Source organism: Chamaea fasciata, unplaced genomic scaffold (assembly GCF_029207755.1).
Source record: "Chamaea fasciata isolate MVZ Bird 193981 ecotype frontalis unplaced genomic scaffold, bChaFas1.0.hap1 SCAF_1, whole genome shotgun sequence".
Classification (NCBI taxonomy): domain Eukaryota; kingdom Metazoa; phylum Chordata; class Aves; order Passeriformes; family Sylviidae; genus Chamaea; species Chamaea fasciata.
Genome location: NW_027094086.1, coordinates 148,621,570 through 148,649,002, shown reverse-complemented (window position 1 = coordinate 148,649,002; position 27,433 = coordinate 148,621,570).

Genomic DNA, 27,433 nt, shown 5'->3' with positions numbered 1-27,433 from the left:
TCTCATCTGACAATGAGGAATGGCAGGAGCACATCTGCTCAGGTACAGCTCTTGCCTGGGCAGCAGGCACAGATTTCCCAGCACAGAAATCCACCTGAGCTTTGTTTCTGGCGTGTTGCAAAGGAGAGGATGCGCCATCCATCATTTTCATAAACAGCACTGCCACATGGAGTGTGTTTGTGCGGCCAGATCCTGTGCACAGGATTACAGCTCAGCCAAGGAATTTCTTCCCTGTTGTGTCTCCGGGCATTTAGACTGGGAGGTCTTCTCAGAATAAATGATCTTGCCATTTGTTTTCCATCCATGCTGTGCCCAGCACTGTGGCACCAGGGCTGGAGGCAGCAGCCCTGTGTGGTGCCTGGTGCTGGAAAGAGTGAGAAGAGTCTCTGCAGCTGGTACCTGACTTGCCCAAGGCAGAGTTGTCCCTGCCCAGCCTGCCCTGCCGAGGTGACACTGGCAGCTCCTTTACAGTGCTTCGTGTTTTAGCACCTATTTCTTTTAAAGGTCTCTGAATATGGAAATTTCCCACTATTCTTCATTTTCCCACCCTTTGATTTTAGCCTTTGCAACAATCTCCTGCTTCAAACAGTAGCCTGCAACATTATAATAATGCAGGAGGGGCTCCCAAGGACTGGTTTAGCTTTGGATTGCCAGACAATAAAAGACATGGCTACACCAGTACCAGTATAAAAGGCTGGGGACAGCTGTCTTCTCCCAACTCCTGGTGTTTCTGCCCTTCAGCTTGCTCACCCACCCCTAGTTCCAGTTGTGGAAACTCCCTCTCACCCATGCCAGGCAATGTGAAAAGCACCTTTGCCCGAGGTGTGAGCCCCTGGAGTTGATCAGAAGGTGTTCACATGCTGGCAGGGCTCTGGAGAACAGGGACCACAGGATCACAGTCCGTGTGATAACACATGCAGCACAGCCTATTTGGTATCAATTTTCTCTGGGCATTTTTTGCCCTCCCAGTGAAGAGTTGAGAACATTGTTCAGTAAATTAAGTGAGAGGATTTTTTTTTAATTAATGGGAAATATAAAGTAGAACAAATGCTCATTTTCCCAAATGAGGCAAGGAAAAGGATTCTTTTGAACCAACTCTTCAGAGCAGTTCCATTAACTCTTCCATCATGCAACCCAGAACACTCTTCAGTTGTCCTTGAAGGGAGCTGCAGCTCGAGCAAAGCTCACAGCCTGGAACAACCTCATTTATGATGCAACCACTGGAGGAAAGCAAAACCCCTGCATGCACCGGGGTTGCATATATCATGTGCTGGTCTAGATTCCACACTATGGGTAGCTCAGCATTTTCAACCCACTCATCTCTGACCACTGCTACTCACAGCATCATTCCTAACCTTGGCAAAATTAGCACTTTGTGGGAGCTTTGAGCACGGGCTGCTGAGCTCCTGGGAGATTCTCAGGTTTGCAGGATCCACAGGGAGTGCAAAGGATCATGCCCTGGAGAATTCAGCTCTCAGGCTATGACACAAGGATGTGGGGATGCAGTTAAGGAAAGCTCAGCACTGCTTTGTGCTGTTCCTGATAAAGCACACAGCAGAGACAGAAGTGATAGATAAGTTTTTCTCACACCATTTTGACACTGTTGGGAAAACCAGGTAGGTTTGTGGGCACAAGTCTTCAATGAAGTCTCCTACCAAACAGCTGAATGAAATTCAATAATACACTCACCATTTGTGTTTTGTGGATTACAGTTCCAGTGATCAATGCTTTAAGGGACCCTTTCTCCCCTTGGTCTCTGAGGACTCATTGTTAATAGATTTTGGGAGCACTTGAGATCTATTAAACTTAATAGGCCTTTTCTTGAGAAGGTTGTAGAGAGCAGACTCCTCTACACTCACATTTTCAATTAGAGCACACAACAGCCCCTGGGTGCTGGAGATGAGGAATGGGAGCAGTTGCTCCATCACTCTCTTGTTAGATGGCACTTCTGGCACTCAGCCTGCCAGCATTTGTTGCCTATGAATTATGATTTCTTTAGCATCTCAAATCCTTAGGCTTTTTGGAAGTTTTCTGGAGGTGTATTTCCTTCCTACAAATAAAATACTGCATTGGGGCTCCTGTCTGCATTGCTAGAGGGAGAGAGGGATGCCAGGAGTCCTGGATGGTAGCAGGGCCAGTGGATCCAACCATGTGTGAAGTCTCCTTAGTCCTGGCCTGCAAGTCACCACAAAACACGGAATATTCTCTCAGGAGGTCCCAGAGACAGGGAATTTTAAAGGTGTTATTGCAGCAGTACTTTCTTGCACAGCCTTAATTCAGTACAACTGCTCTGTTCCTTAGGGAAATGACATCCAAACTGGTGAAAAACCTCCCTACAGTCCTGTCCCCAGCAGGAGGAGGTGACATACAGAAGCCAGAGCGGTGGATGCCTGGAGAAGCTTGTTAACATTTTCAAGCTTATTTGCGCTTTCCTCTGAAGTTATTTGCCTGCTGTAAACATGATAACAAGGCAGTAACTTGAAAATAATTATTCAGCCACATTTTCGCAGAAGCAGCAGCTGAACTCTATACTGGTGAGTTCTACACAGCTACAGCTGTCAGTAACCCTTGCAACACTCCCAGCTTGAGCAGGTAAGGTGGACACAAGGTAGGAAAACGGGCAGGAAAAGTTGGGAGATGTAGTGTTGGGGTGAGGATGGGAACTGATGTTTATCATGATTTAGGGCTAAGTAGCAAGGACTGTAAGAATGGGCAGGTTTAAGTGATAAATTGTGAGGGCTGTGGCCAGAAGGTGTGGGGAAAGTGATTTTTGGATCTGTTGTTCAAGCTGGGACCCTTTTCCAGCAAAGAAGAACTGCCTGATGCTGCATGTTGTGAGCAGGTGAGAGGGACAGAACTCCAGAGCAGAGAGAGCAAGGGGAAAAAAATCACAGTGCTCTGGTCTGTGTGTGGAGCTCTCCAGGGACAGTTACTGGGAAAGAGATTCAAGAAATTCATTGCTGAATGAATGCAAATGTCAAATGGAGGCTGCTCTCATTCCTGATGGACTGGTGCAGTTTGTGTCTGTGCTGTGCCTTCTGCCACGTCCCACACTTGGCCTGCTTGCTCTCCAGAAGAGCTCTCTGGGCTTGCTGCAGGGCAGACTCACCTGGAGCTGTGCATGCCAAGGGCTTTGGCAGCTGCTGCGTTTAACTTGGCCACCTCAAGGCCACCTCTTTGCTCATGAGAGCTCACTTTATGTGACTCAACTTGGCAAGGCAGCTGTGGGCGCTGCTCACCACAGGGCCCCGGGGGGGGTGGGGGGTAGAGCCGAGATCTTAAGTCATGCTTGTTGTAAACCACAATATACTTTTTCATGATTTAAAAAACACCCTACTATGTTCCCTAGTGGGGAATTTTCTGGTGGATGCCAAAATATGAGAAAATGGGCACAGGGGAACTGTTCTGAGTGCTGTGTTTGATGCTGGTAGCCCCAAGCATGTCGGACAGCCAGCCACAAGAGAAACCCCTCAACCCTGAGTTTCATGAGGTCACCAGTCTGGATATTTCACAGCCAGTTAATATTAGCATAAGGCCTTAATTTCCCAGTTCAGTGTCCTCCTGCCCTTCACTTTCTGCCCCACCTCACACCATCTGGGTCAAAACTTCCAAGAAGTGCTCATTCTTGCTACTCACTGGCCTGTTCTGCAGTGAGAAAACAAAGTAATTGCTCACACATCCCCAGTTCCACTTCTCTACTCCTCCACAGGGTCCCTGGGGACTGCCCAGCTTGTCCATGAGAACAGAGGGTCAGCACCAGGCAGGTCTTTGCAGCTCTGAAAGGCCAGAACATTTTCCCTGTGCCACCTGGCCAGAGACACCCCATGGCTGGAACTGTGCCCCGAAGAACTTCCAGGGAGCACCTCCCAGAGGTGCAGCACAGACACAAGCTGTGCCAGCCATGGAGCACACGACTTTCATTTAATTCTTGCAGGGTTGGAGGTAAAACCTGCTTTTGCTGTCTCCTTCCTCACTGATGGTTGCACTGAGGCTGTTCAGGTGCCTGTGGCAGTGAGGGCAAGTGGTGTTTGGGGACTGCAGAGACTCTTCTGCTGTCGGTATCATCTGAAGGTGCTGAGTCCCAGCCCAGCCAAGCACCTTGGGAAATTCCTGGGGAAGCTCCAGACCTGGGAATCTTCAAGAAGCTGACACACTTGGAAGCCCTGGGGGAGGAAAGCTCCGTGTCCCCTGGAGGGCCCTGGCTGGGAATCCTGCCGGTGACTCAGGGCTGTGGTATGGAGGGCTGCTCCTGTCTCCAGAGACTCCCTCCAGCAAATCCTCGTGATGAGAGTCTCAGGGAGAGCTGCTGCACCAAGGATGTGTGGAGTGGCAGGAGATCCAACAGCAGGCCCTCCTGCCCAGGACCAGACATCTTCTCTCATTTCCCTCCTCCAAGGTCACTGTCATCAAGGCTGAAGGCTTCCTGCAGATATCTCAAGGAGCAGGCTGGACAGTGCGATTTTATTGTGGCTCTATAGAGGGAACACAGGTCCTTGATAAGACCAGGTCACTCTGCAGCCTGTCCTGACAGCGGGGGCTAAGAAGAAGGGAAGTGCCATCCGTTACAAAGGCAATGGTCAGTGGAGAGTAATTCTTTGTCACCAAAAAAAGAGCTAAAAAATTTAATCCCTTTTGCTCAGCTCTGTTTTTGCTAAATTTTGCTGTTTTGATCCCCAGCTGCTGCACACCCAGGCCTAGTGGTGGCTTTGAAGGTGAGGGTCAGCTCTGAAGAGTGTTTGAGGCACATCCAGAGGTGCTGAGCTTTGCAGCAGGATTTCACCACTCATGTGCACGCGGTTGGAAGGTTTGGGAGGAAAACTGCTCCCAGTCTCTCATGCAGGTTCCTTAAGTAGCAGCACAACAGCTCAAAGGCATTGCCACATGGTTTTACTTGGCTGGTATTAAAATACACAAGGGAAGGGTTGTTTTATTTTTTTCCTGAGAACATGCTGGGGGTTTATGCAGACGGGGTGATGACAGAAGAGTTCCAAACACTGAAGGGTATGAAGGGCTTTGTGCTTCCTTTTAGCCTGGCTCTACGCTGTCCTACAGCCGTAGGAAGGTGGTGAAGGGCCTTTGCCCCTCAGACACCGAGCCCAGTGAATGCAGAGGGTAGTAACAATTTGGGAGAGTTTGATGAGGGTCCTGCCTCAAGGACTCTCTTAAGAAACCTGCAGGAAAAGCAAATGTTTGACCTTAGCACGCAGGACTTGAATGAGAAAAGTGATCTCAGTCAACGAGCTCTGCATCCTCAGGGAGGCCAGCATGGCCACTTGCAGCTTGATATTTTTGTTTCCCTGGTCCATCAGCCGGCAGCTGGAGGCACCCAGACCCAGGGCAGAACAGCCCAGGTCCCTCTCTCGGTGCTCCGGGAGCTGGCAGAGCCCACACGGTGGCACTGCGACCCAGCGTCCCGGACTGCCACCATTGTTCTCTGTGGGGACAGGTCGTGACCGCAGCCACAAGGTGCTGGGAAGTTAAATCCGGCAGCAGGGCTGGTGTGGGACAGCTTCACCCTGTCTGCGTGAGCCTCGGGCCGTGCTGGATTGCATGCCAGGGAGGAGGAATCCCACCTTTCACCAAGGCACCAGCCTTCTCCAGGGCTTGGCTTTGTCTTCCCCAGTGCTGAAGAGCCACATCTTCCTCGTGCTGCAGGTGACACAAGGCACATGCTGGAGTCAGCAGCTGACCAGGATGTGCCCACTGCTCCTTTTGCTGCTGCTAAGAGATTTAAGTTTAAGGAGGATGAAGACCCTGTCTCCTCCACATAACCAAAAGGCCAAGCAGCATCTGCATAGAGGTGAGGGCCTGTGTGTGACCTTGGCTTCTTCACCTGGAGCAGCTGCCACCAAACAGCCCCATCCTTCATCCGCGTGTTTCACTTGGGGTCTGTGGTCAAACTCTTCCATCATGTGCAGGAGTGATGAGACCAAACTCGATGATCCCAAGAGCCACGGTGTCAAAGCTGTGTCTGGCCCAGGGCTCAGCCTCAGCCAGATGTCCTCACATAGGATGTACACACTGCCAGCTGATTTTTCAGGAAAAGCAGCGTTTCTGAAAAACCATTCATCCTAGAAGGATCCAGCTGGGGTTAGACATCCCTAGACTGCAGTCCCTTCCCTGGAGAGGAGCCTGGTGGGGCCCAGCATTCTTCTCCACTGCGGAGCAGATCCCTGGGGCTTGTCTTGCTCTCAGTCACTCTGATGTAGGAACAAAACAGTTCTCTGTGCTCCGTGCCCTGGGGAGGGGGTGACTGATGCATCACCTGCAGCCTGAGCTGGGCACCTTTTGTGACTTCTGCGGGCAGACAGGACCACAGATCATTCCAGATGAATGGAGCCCTAAGTAGTTACAATCCCTATGAATTAATCAAGCTGTTCTCCATCACGTACATCATTTAAATCACTAAAGCTCTCCTACTGGCATCACTCGGTGACTCGGCTATTGGCATGGCAGGGAGTCTGTTCATGGCAGAGCAGAGTTCTCCCCTCCACCCTCCCACCCCGGCACGGAATGGGGAGAGGGGTGATCAGTCACGGTGCTGTCCCAGTGCCTGCTGCTGCTGCCCCACTGTGCTCACCCTGCAGAGCCGGGAATAAGCTCCTCGTGGAAGCATTCCATTAGCACTGTGTGCAGTAAAGCCCAGGGAATGCAGATAAACGGGGACTGAGCTGCCTTCAAGGAAAAAGCCCTACAAAAACATCCCCCCTCTCTTCCCATCAAGCTGTCATAGGAAATGCTGCGGAATGGGAGGTGGAAAGCATAAAGAGTGGAGTGAGGGGGGGTGTGTGGTTTACTTCTGTCTATGCCTTGGGGGGAAACAGACTGCAGGGAAGATTTTCCCTTTGCCACCAACTTCCTCTGGAATGAAGGGACCACAGGGATGCTTGTACACAGAGAGGGGCAAAACACAAGGATGAGCAGGGCCTATTCTTGCCCCAAACCCTTTTCCTCCCCTTTCTCTTTCCCAGGTTAAGTCAACTCTGGTCCTAAAGGGGATGCTGTCTCTGCCAAGCATAGAATCCATCCCTGGATCCTCCCCCAGAGCCCACCTTGACAGGCTCTTCAAGCCCAGGTGAGCTGAAAGTCTGCCTGAGGCCGAGTTCGCAGGCTCAAGCTCTGGTTAATAGTCCCAGAAAAGCAGAGTTGTTCCACTGTCCTCTCTTCCCAGGCAGGGTCAGCCCAGCTGCATTTCATCCCAATTGCCTTGGGCTGAGGTTGTTCAGCCAGGATAATCCAGGAGGTGTTGTTAAAGATGCACACAGGTCTCAGGGACGGGAGCAGTGCCCTTCAGCAGAGGGTGTAACAAACTGCTGAAGAAGTGACAGCACTTTAATGCCTCCTAACTATATGTGCCCAAAAATGTCTGTCTATGCCTTGCTGCTGATCTCTTAAGTCCTTGGGAAGGGCACTGCATTAACAGGGGGAATTGTTTCATGTCCCCAAAGTATTTCTTGGGCTTTTGCTTTGATCTGCACAGTGCAGAATAAAATGCCCTTGTACACCAGTGTGGGAGACACTTCCTAATCCCCTGAGAAAGATCTCCTATAACCTAATCGTAAGATCAGAAAAATTCCCAAAAATTCCCACTACCAAGAACCAAACCATTGATCTTGCAGTGGAAGTTGCAGAGGATGCATCTATATGCAAGACCCAAGCTGTCCTTCAGGGTGACTTGTGCTTTGCCACAAAAAGGCTTTAAATCTTTAATGGGAAAGTGCACTTTGTTCCTTTCTACGAACACAGTAAAAGGCTTTAAATAATAGCTGTTCATGTGGCCCTGAAAAAGGTTGCTGTGTGGCCGAACTCTATAAATCTGGACATTTGCTGAGTTGATTTTGCCAAGAAACATACTAGAGCTGAAAAATGAGCTGGAGGGATAAGACAGTGGCTGCTTGCAGATGCCATGCTGCTGCTGCTGCTGCTGCTCTGCAGAGCTTTGCTCATCATTTAAAAAACATATTAAAGCCCTTTGTAGTAGTGGGAAGTTTTCTGCTAGCTTGAGGAATTGCTGGGTGAAGCTAAAACATCCTCACTGTCAAGGTGCAGGATGAGCTTCAACCCAGTCACTGTGAGAGAAGAGGAGAGTTGAATTAGATGCAAATCCAGGTCGAGTGCCATGATTCATTCCACTCTGGTTATGAGAGCAGAGAGCAGCTGCTGTCTCTTGCTTCCACGGCTGATGAGCATGGTGTGGGGTTTTTTGTTGGTTTTTTGTTTTGTTTAATTTTTCTGATATGCTGGTTCAATTAGAATGCTCTTCTTTTGTTCTTTTGCCAGTAGCACTCCCTTCTGCAATGCTGGTTATACCAGTACAGATTTATTCCAGGAATAAACAAACCATCAATTTTATTTATTTATTCTTTTTTAAATGAGGATATTTATGCACAAAAGGAGCTGGTAACTGGTCGAGTTTAAATTCCTTTGTCTTTTAGAGATACAACAAGCAGATGAATGGTAAGAGCCTTCCAGTGCATTGGCTCTGCTTGTGATCCAACACTGAGCAGCTTCTCCATCCACCTCTGGAACCAACGTGGTGTTTGTGCCCCTGGACATCTACAAGTTTTATATGAGCAATTCCATTGAGCCCACAGCAGCCCATATTTGATGAGCTGAACATCTCCCAGGCCTTGTTGTCACTGTTTACTAGATCTTGGGGGAAGATATCCTGTCCTGCTCCATTTTTTTCCTGACCCTAAAATGATTCTGAGGATACAACACATACCCATTTTCTGGAGGGGATTCCCTTGGTGTGAGAGGCTCCAGAATCACCTGGGTCTTGTGCTTTCTTCACTCCTGACACAAGGGGATGGATCTGGGCAAGAAATCAAAAGATCTTAGCAGTTTGCATGTACTATTGAGTCAAACCAGGATAGCAAAGTCTACCAGCATGGAATGTCCCATTTCCATTTTATTAATCTCAGCATTTGTAGAAATGAGAGTTCACAGCTGACTGTTGGAAATGGGTCTTTCCAGGAATTGTTTGGGACAGTGCTTGTTTGCATGAGCATAAACCAGCCAGTGGCTGTGCTGATGATCTAAAAGTATGGCTCATCAAGTTCCACTAGCAGGGAATGTTTCCTGGCACTGCTTAATTTACTACCACAGATCAAGCCAGAAATAGCAAGAAGCCTACACTTTGCTCCTCTCGTGCTTACTCGGTAAGACAGGCATGTTCTCCACTTAATCTCTTTGGAGGAGTTATTTGTGTTCTTCTGTTTACTTTGGTCTCTCACAAGGCATGGTAGGATAGTCATCTTTTATTATCTTATACCCTCATTTCTGCATAGAACTCCTGAATGCAAAATGGTTTTTTGTGCAGACTGACAAAATGAAACTGTCCTGAAAGAAGACTCTGAGAAACCGCCCTAGGAGAACCTGCCAGCCAAGGTGTGTAATCAGTGCAGAAAAGATGCAAGGTCCCAGCCAGGCATCTTAATAGCTCTCTCTTCCCTGTTCAGGGCTACTTGAACCCCTTGACATGAGAAAAAGAGATACTTTATGTCCCATCCCTGGAAGTGGTCAAGGCCAGGATGGAAGGGGCTCTGAGCAACCTGGTCTAGCGGAAGGTATCCCTGCCCATGGCAGAGGGGTTAGAACAGGGCGACATTTAAGGTTCCTTGACCCAAATCATTTGATGGTTCTATGATTCCATGGTATCCACTTTTCAGCCAGCTTCCAGGTCCACTAGTCTTGTCTGAAACCTACACGGAAAGTCATACCTTGGAAACCAAGGGATGGACCAGGAAACTGAGAGCAAAGCTGGTGCAGGACTGACAGTTCCTATTGAGTGAGGTTTCCCCACTGATATGGAAAAAATCCTTCCATCCATCTTTCAGTGTTTCCAGCTGTGGAGGACTTGTGTCTAAGCTGCCATGCCCAGTGATCAATTCACAGCCTGCAATCACTTTTAAAAGGCTTTGTGGATGATTTTAGCAGCCAAAATGTGCCTGTTGTTCCAGTAAAATAACCTTCTTCATTTCCAGCCAGAGCCTTTTATTTCTCTATAAATATTGACAGGAAGGGTGACTCAAAAGATAACTGTGTCCAGGGCTGTTCACCGCAGCATTGCTGCTCTGGATCCCACTGTGGTCACTCTTCACCATGGTGTTGTTGTTATGCTTTCAAGAAAAATGTGGTGAGCCAAGCACCATTCTCACATGCAATCCCATTATCTGTAAGCCAGGAGTTGATGCTGCACTGGAGGGCCCTCTGAGTTTGCTTTATCTGAATATGTTAGGGGTTTGACCTCAGAAAAGTACAAATAAACTTGGGAGGAGAGGACAGTTTTGTTGTTAAAATTGGAGAGTGTGTGTGTCAGCTCCTTTTTCCTTCCTGCACAGCGTGTGGCAGATCCCAGCCCCATCTCCAGTGGGCTTTGAGCCACCAGCAGAGTAAAGCAGTTCCAAGAGGAGAGGCTGAAGGGACACCTGCAGCTGAAGCCATGCTGGCAGAGAGGACATTATTAAGCTTGTTAAAATACTTCCTTGAAAGCCAGAGGTGCTATTAATTGGCACTTTCTAAGTAAAAAAATTATCAGATAATCTGCATCCAGGCACAGCGTGGATGTGATTCCCACAACAGGACACTCCAGAAATGAGAGGAGTCCTTTGTGAAAAGAGCATTTCTGCACAATTCTGGCTGTTGGGATGGAGATAGCTGCCCCCTTCCCCTGCGGTTTTGGAGGAGAATTTAAGTAGACCACTTTTCAAGATTAGGCTGTACTTTCCTTTCCCCTCCCCCTCTTCCCACTGATGTTTTTAGCTCTAAGTCTTGGGGCTGCAAGAGGTGACAGTTGCATTTTGTGGCCAAACAGCTTCCCTCTTTCAAACAAGACGACTTTTGAAAACAAAGCACAACAGGAAAAACCTGACAAAACCAAAATGCTCTTTTCATGTCAGCTTTTACAAGACCACTGCTACTTTTTTTTTTGCTGCACCTTTGACAAGACGCAAATAATTTTAACTCTAGCAAAGACCCCAGCCATAGTTATGCAGAGTAGTCCTCTCGCTTGCTTTGCTTTCTTATTTAGAAAAGGAAAAGGAGCGTGTGAGAGGATGAAAATACTAATTTTCCAAGTGGCCTTGTGCAAGATATATTTGAATAGCAAACATGATCTGTAGATCTTGAACTGATGAAATATTTAGTAGCTCTTTATGACATTGATTCAAAATCTTTTTAAGACTGGAAAAGATGGTTCTTGCCAGACCCCCACACAACACAGGGAAGAGAGAGGTTTATGGTCCAGGGCTACTTTGTGTCTGTTTTTCATCATCTGATTGAAGTACAGCATTTTCTGTTAGAACATGCTCAGTCTTCATTTAGAATCCCTGGATGATGGAGAATCCACTGTATCCGTAGATACGTTGTTGCAATGGTTCATTACCTTTGCCATCAGAAGGTGTGTACATCATTTCTAGCCTGAATTGGTGGGATTCATCTTACCTAAATTTGGGTGTTTACAGTGTAGATGTCCACAGCTGAACTGATTACCTGAGAATCCTTTCTGATTCAAAGGGGGGAAAAACCACTTGGTTCTGGTTTCCATGTTCCCCATTTCACCTGTTTGCTTTAGGCTGGGAGGAATCTCCCTCTTGGCTGGGGATCTGTTGGCAATACCAGGGCCTGGGGTAACTATACTGAGATGTGTGTGCCTACACTTAGGCAAATGCTGTCTGACACATCTCTCTTACATCTGGCTGCTGCCAGCTCTTTCTCTGATGTTCACCTGCAGCCCAACACAGAAACAGAAGGCACAGTAAAGTAACTTTTTACTGTCTTGGATAAATTAAAGGGGTTGTTATTTCTAAGTATTTTCCAGATTTCTTACCACTGGAGCTTTCCCCTGATCTCCTGTATTCTCAGACCTTTCCTGTTCATGTGCAGGCAGGGCAATGCTCATGCTGTACACCCTGTCATATCTTTCCCCCTTTTTACACACTCAGTGTTAATGTTTGCCTTCTGAGCAGTGCACAGCACTGGAAATTCAATCTACCTCCACATTATCTGGGCAAGTTGTGATCACCTACATCCCTTTACTGACCGAGCATCAGTGGGCCATGAGCTCTTCATTTGTCTGTTTAATTATCTGCTCCTCTCTCCCTGTTTCATCTGTTTGTTTAATATTGTCAACATAGGCTATCTGAGGGATTTAATTTTCATTTTTTGTTGCATTTTTGCTAAATCCACCAAGAGCATGGACCCTCCCATCTCCTGGAATTAGTCCTGAGGGATGAGAATTCCCCAATTTAAATAAATTGCTGTGATGTATCATAAGATACTTCCTTAGCTGAGCAGGCTTATGATGACTGCATGGGTTTGAGTGACCTGCAGCCCAGCTCTGCACATATTGAAGAACTTTTTGCTTCTTTTGCCCCAATTCTTGTATTGGAAAAAACCCATGATCGTACTTTCATTGAAATTTTACTGCTCCTGGAAAAGCCAGGCACAGGAGAAAGGACTTGATTGTGAAATGGATTTGATTACTCCACACTTTCTGCCAGCCCTGAGGCCTCAAAGAGGAGACCAGCAATGGAAGGATTAACACACACCCTCCCCTTCCCACCACAGCCTGTACCCCTCATGCAGATATTTTCACCAGTGTAGGTGCCATATCTAATCACACTTCCACCAGGCCAGGCTGTTTTGACAGAAAGACTCATATGAAACAACAGAAGCCACTCAGTGAGAAAAGAAAAAAGGGTTTTCATGGTCCCCCACAGTGAGTATCTGCTGTGCAACATACACACTCTCTCCCCAACCACAGATCCTATCAGGCTGGACTGAGAGGTGCCTCACTGTTCTTCTCGATCAGCAATGCACATGCAGCAATTTTGGGGTTTATAGACTACTTTATTTTTGGTAAAGTAATCTCCAGATCTTTGCACTGCAAAAGGTCACAAATTCCTGACTCTTAATAAGAAACATGGCAGCAAATGTTACTGTGCAGAGGAGCAGAAAGCTCCAACAACTCTGGCGTGCTGTGCCAAATGGGGAAGATGTTCTGGAACCGTGAATGTCCTGCTGCCAATCAAGGCCATTTCCTCTCCAAGGATGGGGTATGCAGAAAAATCCAGAGAAATTTGTCTTCTCTAACCTGGCTGACTGCAAGGGCTCATGACTTTCTGCACACCAGAGCCACGACAACTGAGTGGTATGGTCAATGTTAAGAAATACGTACTGCAATCAGGTATAAGCCTACTGGAGTCTTCTCCATCTGTAGGCATTCCTGCCCAGGCATCATGGGCATCTGGATCTGGCATTGCATCATCCAAAAATTAAACAAAAAAAAGTGGGTCTGGCAACTGGAAAGCTTTGTGTCTCAACTTTGTCCTCAAAAATACTGACCTCTGCTTCCATTTTGTGTGGCTGTTTTGCTATATTCAGGCCAAATGAGGAGGAAAACTGGGTCTATTTCTGCAACATCCCCTTCTCTGCTTTACATGGTCCCTGGATGGTGTATTCCCTTGCAGCCAGGACAGACAAAGACTGGAGAAAGGAGAACCTCTTCAAAATTTCAAGCTCAGTATGTAGGTCCTCCTTGTGCCTGTGAAGGGAAAGAGGTGAGGATTTAAACACACCTGTACCAAGCCAGTCATGTGTGTGTCCTGTTTGGAAATACCAGCCCAATGTGTGGTCTCTCAGACTGTAGCTCCTGTGGGAATCTCAGAAGCACCAGGAAAAGGAAAAGAAAGAAACATCTAAACACCTTTTTTTAACAAAGGCAAAATGATGGCCTCCTGTCCCGTTTGATGCTGACTTCCCAGCAACTGCAGCCTGCCCCTGCACTGTGCATTCCCCTGTGGGCTCTCAGATCAGACTAGATGATGCTTAGAGGTAGGAGGGGGAGAAAAGAGAAACAGAGAAAAAGAGAAACAGAACATGAGCCCAGCTCATGATATCCTCTCGCTAGGGCTGGGGGCTCATGCCAGGTACTCTGCTGCTCCTGCAGGAACAAAGCTGTGGCCCCAGATAGCAGCAAACCTTGAACAATGGCCCCAGCCCATCACCCCCGAGTTGGTGTTTGAATCAGAGCATGAGTGGGGAGCTGGCAGAGAGCGGTGGGGGGAGGCACGGGATGGGGGGGGGGGGGTGTCAGATAATTTATGGGTAAGGTCTTCAAAAGAGCTCTGTTCCCACTCGGGACAATGGGAGCTACCGGGGGCTCCGGGTGCACTTACCACTCCGGTCACGTCAGCACCAACCCCCCGGGTTCGGTGCGTGAAGAATACCCTTCAGTGTGACACTGACCTCTAAAACAAATAGAGGACTGCGGCGCGCTGATGCCCCATTCATCACCGGGTGACAATGGGAGCCAGGCCCGTGAGCGAACAGCGCTGCATTCAGGGCGCTGCCGAGCGGCCCCGGAGCGCTCCGTGCCAGCCCCGTGCCGCTCCCGGGAACCCGCCGGGAGCCTCGGGATGCCGCAGCACCGCCGGGAAATCCTGTTCCACAGCGCGTGGAGGGGTGGGCTGCAGGGTGGGATAGCTGGAGACACCCAGGGAGGGCCCGGAGTGAGAATGATGGGGAGGTCCGCGGTGTTTTCTCATCCAGGAGTGTCTCACTTTGCAAGAGATGTCTTCTCACTCTGGGCTGAGACAAAGGGGCTGCCCCAGAGGCGAAAAGATGCCTGGGGGATCCGGATAGGGTCTTCCTCTGTGCACTGATGGAGGAGACCAAGAACTGGGAGCACAATACAGCTGTGCTGGAAGGTGATGGAGAATCAGGGTAGGGAGATGGTCATGAAGTCTTGCTGGCCACGCTGTGCCATTGAGGGGTAGGCATCTGCACACAGACCCTAAGAGGGGCACTGGAACCTCACTAGCTAACTCCTGTGGCTTCTCTTCTGCAGTCATCAGCTCCAGGATGAATTTTCTCCAGGTGCTTCTGCTGTGCACAGCTCTCCGTTGTTGTTCCTGTGCATAAGGACAGAGGAGATGGCTGGTAGCAGGAGAAAATCACAATGTCAGGCTTCAGAGTATTGTGCAGGGGCCATTTGATGGCCCTCTAAGGTGCACCAAGCCAGAGGAAAGCTTTCTTGCCCATCCCTGAGCAAGGTTGGGCTGAGCATTAAAGCCTGAAGGTGAACATGCTCAAACTGTTGAGTTTTTTTTCTTCATTCACATCCTCCATCAATGGTTAATTCCTCCTGAATGAGCCTTGGACTGTCTGGTGATTGCATTTGCTGGTCACGTCTCTGGATCACAAAGGCAGTCACAGTTCTACATATGTTCCTCATAAGGACCTCTGCAAATGACCAAAGTGAATGTGCAGAGAGTCATTCCCACATGCAGATTGTAGCGTGAAGAGTTCAATTACAGAGATTCCTCGAAAAAACTGCCTGTGTAATGTACAGATGTGTACATTCACACTTTTAACAAGCCTGGTCTCTTATCTAAGCGGGCATCAGGACTGTGAGAAACGCTCCCACACATTTTCAGAGGGAGTTTCAGGGATTAATTCTGCCAAGGACCTGCCTCTTGGAGAAAGTGGCCTGGTGCCGGTGCCTGAAAGATTGTAATGTGCAACATTATCTTTCAACAGACATCTGTGTTAACAACTGAAATGAGATGATGGCACATTAAAAACTTCACTCTGCTGTTGCAAAACACTTGCCAAAAAAACTCCGAGCTGCTGCTGTAGGTTACTCTGAATCATGCCTGAAAATAGCATATCCAGCATTACTTGGAAGCAGGCACACGGTTGCTAGCAAATCTAATTATCTCCTGGGAAATAAAGCACCAATGCCTGTGTGAAAGGCTCAGAGGTGAGTGTAGGCATTGTCCCACCATTCAGGGGAATGATATGTGGATTTGTGACTCCTGTACGTCCTGGAATCACAGCGCCCTTGCCAATTGTGCAGTTGTCTGATCATGTGAAGATCACCCACCTAGCGCTGGCTTGGCCTGCGAGGGATCTCAAATAAAGCAAGCAAGGGTGACATGGTGAGAATTCATGTCCTGATTTCCCAGCTCACTGCTCAGAGAGGGGCAGCTTTACCAGGGTGAAATGACTCATCTGGCTGAACGTGGTTGTTTCAGCACTCTGATACTGGTGGGTGCAATTTACATCTTCCTTCTCCTCTGAGTTGTCTGGAAGGGGTCTGTCTGTCCCCAGGCTGGCACAGGGAGGCTGGAGGGTAGGACACAGGGCTAAAGGACACCTGGGGATATCTTACACAGGTGGAGCAGCATCACTGAGGCTGCTCAGGCACTGCAGCAAAGCCTGGATGGTGGGCATTGAATTAGGGACCAAAGGCATGGCCTCTATTCTGGAAATCTCTGTGCAAAGCCCAAGAGTGTGGGAACACTACAGAGAAAGCCACAAGGGGTAGGAAGATGAGAACAAAGGGTTAGCAGGAGATCTGTGATATTTTGGAGCAGCAGCTGGAGACCAGAGAGCATGTGTGGGGCACCCAGAGGGAGAGAGCATGACAATACATGAGAACTGAATATGGCCACAGCTATCATAGAACACATGAGTGGAAGGCAGCTCAGAGATTATGACATCTGCATGAAGATGTCTGCAGGCATGTGGAGAACTAGGAAAGAAGATTCTGGAGACATTTGAAATGCCTGATGGCATCCCACCTGAATGTGAAGAAATTACATGGGGCTCTTGTGGCTGGAAGCTGAATCTCAGCTCACATCAGGTGACCTCAGAGATGGTTTGACCAGAGGCAGGTGTCTACCCTGGGAGGCTGAACAGCACCCTGGAGTCTCAGCTGTATTAACTGGCTCTTTTTCCGCTGCAAGAGGCATTTAGATGCCAGATATTTACCTGTAAGTACCTAAATTAAATTTGGGTTTATCTTAATCTCTGGGAATTGTTGGTCCCAGCTGCATGAAGAACTGTGAGACAGACCTGCAGAGGTGGGCTCAGCACCAGGGAAGGCTTGATCTCTGGGGGAAGTGATCTGCACTGTGAAGCTGGGGAACAGCATGTGCTGAACAGCTTACTCCCTTTACAGGCATATTCCAAAGAGTTACAAACACAAACCACAGAGAAGGTCCCCAGTTTATTTCATCCCTTCAACATCCCATGTGAGAACCACACATTGTCCAACACTGGCCAAAATGTTATTTCCCAGGATTATTTATTTATCAGGGTTTTTTTTTTTCTGGAGGATTTTCTTTTGGTAGACCACACTAAGAATAACCCTAGTGGGAATGATGTGGTTTGACTGAGTGAAAAGGCAGCCCCGTCTCCTTAAAATTTTGCTATCAGTGTCTGAGAGGTTTATTATTAGTATGTGACCACACACTTAATATGTGTGAAGGCCCCCAGAACTGGGAGCAGGGTTTGGTAATGTTGAGGAGAACAACATTATCATTGTGGGGAATATTCAGTATTTTGTACTTCTGTAAAATTAAAGGTACTGTCAAAAGCTCCCTGACTTGACTCTGGAAGTTGCTGCAATCCAAACAGTTGGCTGTGAGATTGCAAATGCTGTGTTTTTTTCCTCTGTGCCATGTTCCAGGCTCATTCTCAGGGAACGTTGTGTTCGGATCATCTCCTGGTCTCTGCTCTATTTCACATCAGCAAAGGCATGCCTTCAAACTTAATCCCTCAACCAAATTTCTTGAGCCCTCCAATTTTTTTTTTTTTATTTTTTTCCTGAGCAGCAATGGCTCAGTTTAACCTTTTGCAATAATGCAACACACCCTGGGATAATGCCTGAAGTCTCTGCCTGGTTAGCAATTATTTAAATACTCTGTTATGAATAGGATCAAAGCCTTCTCTTATTGAAACACTCCATTCCCGATGCCAGAAGTTGTCACCGCATGACAAATGGATTGCCTGCTCTCTTCTCACAAGTGTGCTCTAACCAGACAGGGCTGGGCAGCCTGTGGGACGGAGGGGAGTTTAATTAATAACAATATTTAATTTCTACAATGGAGCACTTAGGGGAGGATGAATATTGCAGCAGCTGCCATGCTGAAAGCGCGAGGAGCGAGAAGCTCCATCAGCGAAAAGCTCGGCTGCGCGCTCCGCGTCTGCCGGCTCCCAGAGTTCCACGGAATATTTCAGCCAGGACAATTTTTATTTCTCCTTTTTTTTTTTTTTTTTCCCCTCTCTCAGTTACTGAGCAGCATAAGTGTCATCGTTCCTCCAACTGATAGTAGCTATGGAAACCGTGACATCACGGCCGACATAGCGATACATAAAAATTCAAGCGGCTGGGGACCGGTTGCTAGGAGAGCTCCGCTCGGGAAAGTCATCGGGCAGGCAGCCAAGGGACGGGAGTCTGCTGAACATGTTGTACTTCACCCTGGTGATTTTACCCTCCTCCCACTATTTTCTCTTTCACATGCAAAGCTTTTTTTTTTTTTTTTTCCTTCTCTTTCTTTTTCTTTTCTTTATTTTTTTCCCTCTCACTACATTCACCCTTAAATTATCTCAGAGATTTTTGCAAGGGGCTAATGAGCCGGTAGTGGAGTAGCCGCACATTTATAACAGTGTGCACAAGGTCAGGAAAGAAAGCCATATACTGTACTTAAGATTAAGTAAAAGCCATCATGAGCCACCTTTGTAGCACCTGAGTTGTCATAAACATGCATTTTGGATCACTTTTGGATGAGGGTTTTTCACTAAGTTTTATGTATACATAAATTAGAGTAAAAGCCTGACCAATAATCATCAGAATTGAAGGTGATTTGAACCAAGGATGAGAAGTGACCTCTGTAGTGGGTAAAACCTCCTATGACAACTGGAGTGTTTCCAGCAGTGTGAGTCACACCTGGTTTTTGGAGAGCTGGTGCATCTCATCTGGTGGTTTTGGACCACTGGCGGTCAAGAGAAACAAGTGAGGTAACACTTGTAGGGCAAAATGTTAATTTTTATAAGACCAAAATTGCTTTATTAGACCAAAACTGTTAGAAAAATCCACAGACCGAGGAAACCCTTCCCCAGGCTCTGAAAGGATTTATTGAGGCAGCTTATTTGCTCATTTCAGCATTTTGGGTTGGCCTAATGAGGGATCTTGCACGCAGATCTGGTCACTTGCTGGTGTATGCATCTTTCTTGGATGTACCTGCAATAAAGGACAACTGGTGTGTCCTATGCTTGGATGCAACAGATTCAGGGGTACAGGTTTAAATCTGTCTTTCTATGTACATATAAATAAATACAGAGTTTTCTTCCCTCCCAGACTGAAATGCCACTTGCAGAGGAAATTGTGCAAGTAGATTTCCACACGACCATCCAAGTGCTAACAAATTACAAGATCTTAATAAAGGCAATATTCAGACTGAATAATCCTGGTAACTGACCCAACAGTGAAATGGTGTTGGGGAGCTTTGTCTAGGAATTACTCATCAAAGTTATTTGGTAAAAGGGTTTTGTTTTTCTTTTCCAGAATCTGTGTGTGTGCAAAATTCTTAGAATGTAATCAGAAACTGAGAAAGAAACAGAAAGGGAAAAAAAATAGCTGTTGATAACTTACTTTCAGACAATCCCTGATTCTGGGAAATGCATGTGCTCTCAGCACACCCAATGCACCCACACAAACCCCAACAAAACCTGAAGATGCATAGGAGCATCAAAAGAAAATTAAATTGTTTTAATTTTCATGAACCAAGTTGTGACCTATTAAACAGATGGTATATCTCCCTCCAGATATGGCTGAGATTTGACTTATTCATGTTTATTAAATGTACGGGATTATGTGTGTTAAGCTCTGAGGTCTTCTCAACCATGATAGTAGAAGTTTGGGTTGAAAAGGTGTCTTCTGGTGTGGAAGGATGTTTGCTGGAAATGCATCAAGCTGCTTAATAGGTCACAGTTTGGTTCATATGAAGGAACAGATAAACCTCCCATTTCATCTGAAGGTCTGTGCATTTCTATGGCATCAAGCTATTGTTTTCCCTGATGATCTTTAGGGAAGATGAAATACTTCGGACAAGCTGCTCCTTATTTCACTGCCATTTTATCTTAATGAACAAGGATTATTCTTTAGCCACCTGGATAAAAAAAACAACAAGAAGATAACCAACAGTCTCTTTTAACGACTATGGCCATAGCAGGATTTGAACTTGCCTTCCCTAAAATAAGGTAGGCACTTTACTGTCCATGAGGATCCAAGATCTTTGGCTACCTTCCATGGGAATTTAAAGGCATTAAATTAGCTCCAGGAGGGTTTCACTATTGTTCCCTAAATGTAATGGAAGCGGATTTAAATTTACAAGGGGGAAAAGCTAATAATTAAAAATGGAACATAAGGGCTATAAAGTACAAAATGGCCTCCCTTGGACCGGGTTACAAAACTTCATGAAAAGTGCAGCTCCTGCTGTGTTATGCTTTTTTAGAATTACTTAAAAAAAAGGTTCCTTAAAAGTGTTTTTTGTTGCAAATTAATTGCTTGTGGCTTCCACGGATCTTACAGCCTATAAAGATGTCCCCATTGTGGTTTCCATTGATTATTTCATCAATGGTTCCCCCCCTGCTTCTTCTTGTTACCAAAATCACACACAAATTAATAGAAGTGTCGGTGAGGAAGTTGTGAGAGCCATTAATGCCCCAGATCTGTCAGGCTTTAGGATTTGGGGTACAGACCACAGCAGTCTCCAGCTCCCTCTCAGATTTCATGCATTTGCCCCTTTTCCATGCAACATCCCATGGGCCTCTGGCAGGCACTCATCCCAGTAGGTGTCATGGTCCTCAATTACAAGAAGTCTGTCATTTATAGGGATTGGGTTGTTTATCTACCTTTGTGAGCCCTGAGAGTAAAGAAAATAAATACTCCTAGAGCTGGAGGCAGCTGGAGAAAGGTCTGATGGCAATGCAGGATCTGCTATCAACCTGGAAGGTGGCAGCGAACTACCAAGGGAACTCATTCTCACTTTCTTCCTTCACCAGGAATTCCAAGTATGCAAGTGATGTGAAGTCTCAGCAACCCCAGCTGCTTACATAGAAATGGCACAATGTCTCAGAACTCCCTTACGGGGAAAAAGGGCCAAGAAAAAAACCTTGGTTTTGCTGTGTTTCTCCTGCCATGGGATTTTCCTTTCTGAGTTCTAGCATGCTCATAAGATAGCTTCCTTCCCAGAAACTTCTGCCTCAGCCATCCTTTTCAGCTAAGAAGTTCCATTCATCTCCTCATTCCCTTTTGTCTCAAGCCACCAGATTATTATTATTATTATTATTATTATTATTATTATTATTTAATCATTGCAAAACCACTTCTGCATTTTCTCTGACTCTTGTCACTCTTGTCAAACAAGCAGTTGAATTGTGCTGCCTTCTGGGACTGTTTCTTTCCCTAATTCTACTTTTTCACTGAATTTTTCTTGCTCCCCTAAACTTTACTCTGCTCAGACTGGATTTCCTCCTGTCTTTTCACCCCTAGACTGTTTTCAGCCAGAGCATATGAACTCCTGGTCTCTTGGGACAGCTGACCTGATATGAAGAACATCACATTATTGGTGCGAGCGTTCTGAAGTGCCTGTGGGGAAAAGAGAGTTATCCAGGCAGCCACTGCTGTGGCTTCAATAGCACTTCATCCACAGGAAAAGGTTTGAAGGGGATGGTCACTTTAAGCTTGTAGGAAAGCAGAAAATGGGACACAAAGCTGGATGGGGTTGCCAAGGGCAATCCCCAGCGCTTACTTGCATAAGATAAGGGTGTTTATAGAAAGGTTGTGCTTTGGAGCTAATCCCTGAGGGTGCAAATGTATTCACTGGTCTGAAGGATGCTGTGAGATACAAACATTAGTCAGGTCACTCGTGGCTGGAATTGAACTATGTCTTCTACTGATCCCATAACAAAAGGGAGCTGAGCAAGGAACAGGGAGCTTTTTGCTGAGCAAATGTAAAATCTTTGTTCCACTCCTTTGGCAGAGACTCTGCTTCATCTTGTTTAGCACTCCTCTGCAAATGAGCTGCTTAAAAATTTGGGTTTCCCTTCTTTTGGAGAAGGACAGCAAAAGTTGAAAGATTTTGTGTTTCAGCTTAAATTCCAAGAGGAGGAAAAGCAGGAATGGAAATCTGTTATTTACTGTTATGCTGCTGCTATCTATCAACATATATGACTAAGTGGCACAGTCTGGGCTCAAACTTTCATTATCAAGAACTAATAATTTCTGAACATGGAAGAAAGTTTCACCCAGACCTCGTGGTCCCTGGCACAAGGACTCAGTGCTTGCAGAGAGTAAGGACTGTGAAGTTGTTGCAATTGTCAAACAAAGCTGCTGGCAGTCGGCAGGGCTAGAGGTGTGTTGTGCAACATACTCTTTGCTCCTTGAAGATCAGCTTCTACTTGCTCCCCCAGCACATTAATCATGAGCTGGAGGTGGATGGAGGGGAAGAGATGTAAGTTCAGGCTTTAGCAGAACTTTCATGTGTTGAAACTGTTCATGAGTGGAGAGATGACAGGAGATCACAGAATCACACGGTGTGCTCAGTTGGAAGGGACCCACAAGGATCACTGAGGTTTAAAGCTGTATTTTAGATGTTTTCATAGCACTGATGCTCAGAAAAGACCAATTCAGACTGACTGAACAGTGCAAACACCCCTATGTCAGCCAGAAGAGATCACTGTTTATTCAACAGCAGCTTTTTTTCCACTGACTGGGTGGGCATCAAGGATCTGGTGGCCCAGAGGTTGTAGAGAAGCCTTGGTTTCTCACTGATTTCTGGAGCTCTGGTGGCACACTCTGAGCATTAATGCCCCAAGGTCATCTTCACCTGGGCTGTCAGATGAGCAGAGTGGTAGGATTATCAGTTCTATACAGAGAAGAACAATTTCAACCTGGAAAGTGAGTAGCCCCAGACACTGTTCTGGGATCTCCCATGGGCTCTTTGGATTTTCATTTCTCCTCCCTCTCTCCACATGCAGTGAAAAGATTCCAAAGGCATTCCCCATGGAGCAGGGACACAGAGAAGAAAGTCACCCAACAATCTTTTTGACATCCCACTGTGTCATGTTCTGTCACCAGCAGCAGACGGGTGGATGCAATGAAGCTGCCAGCCTACATCCAAACCATCAATTCCCAACACATTGGACCTTTCCAAACCCACGTTACCTGTGTGAGACTCAGTGGAGACAGCAGTCCTTGGACAGAAAGCCTGGGATGATTTCCCTTTGCCGAGTGTTTCAGTCAGGAGCCATCCAGATTCTTGCTCAGTATTCAGTATTTTTATTTTTTATACAGAAATAAATGGCAGAATTCCCATGATCTTCAAAGGGACTATACAGCCCTGAGTCCGTATGCAATTCATTACTACTAGATGGAAATACATTCACTGGGATCTGATACTGGTGAGATTCAGAGTTTTATTCTTTTAGCTGCTGTCTATTATTTTATTTTATTTTATTTTATTTTATTTTATTTTATTTTATTTTATTTTATTTTATTTTATTTTATTTTATTTTATTTTATTTTATTTTATTCCATTTTATTCCATTTTATTTTATTCCATTTTATTCCATTTTATTTTATTCCATTTTATTCAATTTTATTTTATTCCATTTTATTTTATTCCATTTTATTTTATTCCATTTTATTCCATTTTATTTTACTTTTAACTCTACAAATAAATTCTTCAGTTTACTCAAAGAAAGAAATAACTGGTCCAGCACAGTCTAGTCTGTGATTCTTTCCATAATATGAAAATCCAGAGATTTGGATCAAACTATATTCCTCAACAGAGCTTTGGGAAAAGAGGGCTGGTGGTGAACTCAGCTCTACTTTGCAGCGCTGATCCCAATTTCAAGCAAAAACGCCTCCAAACGTTGCAGATGGAATCTCTGCTGAAACAGAGAGGTTGGTTTGCTGGGGAAGAAGCAGAAGAAAACGTGTGACATGATGAGGTGAAGCCGTGCTGGCAGGGAGAGGAGCAGTGACAGCACTCCCTGGCATGGCTGCAGGGGATGTGAAGGAGTTGGCTGAGCAGCAGAAGTGCACAACCCACACGAGGTCCAGCCCTGGTGAAACCACCGTGCCGTGACTGCCAGGAGAGTCCCATGTGTGAGGGTGGGACCCGTGGATGCCCCTGGAGCCAGCAGCTGCATCCATAGCTGGCTGCCTTCCCCCGGGGCCCTCCTCACCTGAGCACACATCACAAACACAAACACATCCTCAAAGGGGCTGCCAGCCACTGCTGGCTGATTTACGAGCTGCTGTCAGATGCAAAGAGATAGAAGGAGGTTTTTGAGCTTCCCAGGGAGACCAGGTGGCTCTGGAGAAGCCTCTCTAGGTCAAGGCTGCTGGTGGTAAGCGCCCCTGGCTACTCACAGCTTGGGAAATGTTACTTTCCGCAGCTGAACTTCTGAAGGAACCTGAGACCGGGAGGAAATGGATGGGCGGTGATTGTTCATGACCCCATCTCCTGCAGACAGGAGCTGGATTGCCCAGGGCAAGTTATTCCCTAATTGAGCATTGCAAACATTACTGCTGTAGCTGACCCAGCAGGCCCAGTTAGGGACCGTGGCCATGTTCAACCATATGAACCGAAACCAAAATTATTGTGTGTGTTTTGAGAGACGGCGGCGAATTCAGCAAGCAGATGTAAGGAAGAGGGGCAAAGCAAAAGCTGTGAGAGAGCCTCTTGCTCTCCTCTGGGGCACCTGCTTGTTGTCACAGCCATGAGGGGAGTTCTTGACCTTAGAACCACGCCAGTATAGTGATTTCTTTGTGCCTGGCTCAAGACCAACCAGGGTTCAGCAGCAGGCTGTGCAGGGCCAGGAGCAGAGGGGCAGGCAGAAGCCCAGAGTGTCTCTGCGCTTGTTTCATTTGAGAGCAGTGCAGATACACCAGGAGAGAGAAAAAGTCCCACCCATCTGTCCATGGATACACCTCCAGCGGTCAATGACAGAGTTACAGTTTCTCAGCACAAAATCATAGAATACGCTGAGTTGGAAGGGACCCACATGGATCACTGAATCCAGCTCCTGGCCCTGCACAGGACATCCCAAAAATCCCACCCTGTGCCCGGGACTGTTTTCAAAATCCTCCTGGAGCTCTGGAAGCCTTGGGGCAGTGCCCATTCCCTGGGGAGTCTGTTCAGTGCCCAACCTCCCTCTGAGTGAAAAACCTTTTCCTAAATCCAACCTTTTTAGCATCTCTACTGAAAAGCTCCAGACCAGCTTTGCAGGTGGGGTGGGCAGATGGCATCCAGCTGAAGGACTCAGTGACACCATTTGTCACAGTAAAGAGCCACCAGACCAGAAGCCACCTTCTTGGCTCATTGCAGCCCTGATACTGCAAGTGGCGAGGCCATATGCTGTCTCCCACCACCTGTGAGTCTGTTCACATCTCATCAGGACCTGTGCTGAGATGCTCTGAGACCTCCCTATTTATGTGGCATGGCTTATAAGCTTCTGCATTTGTCACTCCATGTGTGAGTCTCATGCCAGGTTTCAAGTCTAGGATAGGTCTCTTTGGTTGCCCAGGAAGGTCAGGATCCTTCTTGACCAAAACTGTCTCCCTCAGTTTTGATCATATTTTCCATTCTGGTTTTGATGGCAATCCATCTTTCAGACAACATTTTATAAAACCATTGTGTTCTTTCTTTTCTTGTCTCCCTCTCTCACACTTTTTTTTTTTTTCCCCTTAATTTGAGCAGATCTAAACCTTCCACACACTGACCCACACACGGATGTGGATCCAGATGGTTGCACTGGGATCTGACCAACAGCAGGCAAACACTGAGCCCAGGACTCACGGAAATATTCCCAGAGCACCAATCCTAGGACTAAATGCTCTGTGCAGATTCCCCAGAAGTGGGAGTTTTCCTCACAGGGAAAGTTTTCCTGCAAGGGAAGACTGCTACAAAGAAGAGCTCCTCTTGCTGCAAGTGTATTTTTAAATCCACGTCCCTGTACCTGTGCAGAAATGCCAGTTACGGAGAAAATGAAATATTCACCCAAAAATAAAATATTCACCCAAAAAGAGGTATTCGCCAACAGTCTTCTTCAGCCAGATGTTTGCCAGTTCTCATTGCCCAGTCCTGCTTTTTGTAAAGGATGTGGGGAACTACCAGAATAAAGGAAGGGATGCTGGCATGGCTCCATCCCCCTGCACTCATTGCAGAGGGGATTTGCTCACCTCCAGCTGCTGAACTCCACCTCTGGTGATGGAGGGCAGGGCCTGAGCTGTGCCAGCCACAGGCAAACCCCAGTGTCCGTCTGCCCCCAGCCCTGGCACTGCCAGGAGAGGAGATGCTGCTGTGCCCGAGCCAGCCAGGGCTGCTGGCAAGGATGGACTGGGGCAGGTTCCCTGCTCCGTGTCACTCACAGAGGGCCAAGGCTGGCTGACCCACCCCTGCTGGAGCCAGGGGTGGCCGTGGCAGCTCCCTGTGGCATCCCTAGCCCCTGTGTGCTCATTAATAGCATCACTGAGAGCCCGGGGAGGCAGCCAGGGTTGACACCTGTAGCGATGTACCTGATTAACTTAGGCCATAATGTGTACTAGCCAACCTGTCTGTAGGTATTCTCATCAAACCCTCAGGAATTCATCAAGGTTCCTGAGACAAAAAAGAGTGCTATAATAAGAAAAGAAGAGCCTGAGAAACAAAACACCGAGAGTGCAAATCCTGTATAAAGGAGGCCGACGTGATGATGGACGGTGACAAATCAGGTGTCCTGAAGGATGTACGCTGGCTGCGTGGGAAAAATAGGACCACCGATCAAATAATGTGTGATTGCATGAACAAGCAGCCTGAGAATGCATAACTGTGTGTCTTAGTTTGAAAGACAGGTATTTGCTAAGGAGGGGCAGGGCTTCTCTTTGAATTATTATAATTTAGAAAATTAAAGGGGTTTTTAAGCAGAGGTGTGGGAATAGGAATAACAGTTCTTTACTAGTATGTATAACAAAGGCAAACAACAACTATAACAATGGTAATAACAGAACAAGGAACCTCGAGGGGCTTTGTTTCACAAAGCCCAGGGCAGTCCAACCTCTTGGGACTCTGAGAGCGACCAAGCTGAAACGGTGGGAGAATCCCGGGCTGGTGGATGATCAGAAGCTCCGCCGGTGGCAGCCGGAACGTCAGGGATGTCCCCGTCAGGGCAGGGAGTGCAGGGCTACAGAGTGGCGAAAAGCCTCAAGGCAGCGCCGAAGGAACGGCGGCGGCGGGACAGGGCCCAGCAGGGCAGGGGGAGGCGAGCTCAGCGTTCCGGGCCGCACGAGCAGATGGAGGGAGATTTTCTCAGGACCGGACCCGGTTGGGACAGCGAACTCCTCCCGCAGCAAGCAGCAGCCTGGCCGTGTCCTCTCCATGCGATGCTGAGAGCGAGAGCGAATTGCCTCCAGCCCTGTCCTTTACCTGCCCCAAGACTCGCGTTATCTCCCCCTCCAAGGGAAATTCCCGGAGACGAAAGGAGTGTAGCCAGGTGATACAACTCCTCTCCTTTGGCCCCCTCGTTCTGCCTGAGTACCTAAAAGCACCCAGTAGTTGGTTTCCTAGCAACTTACATGGGAAAAAGAAATCTC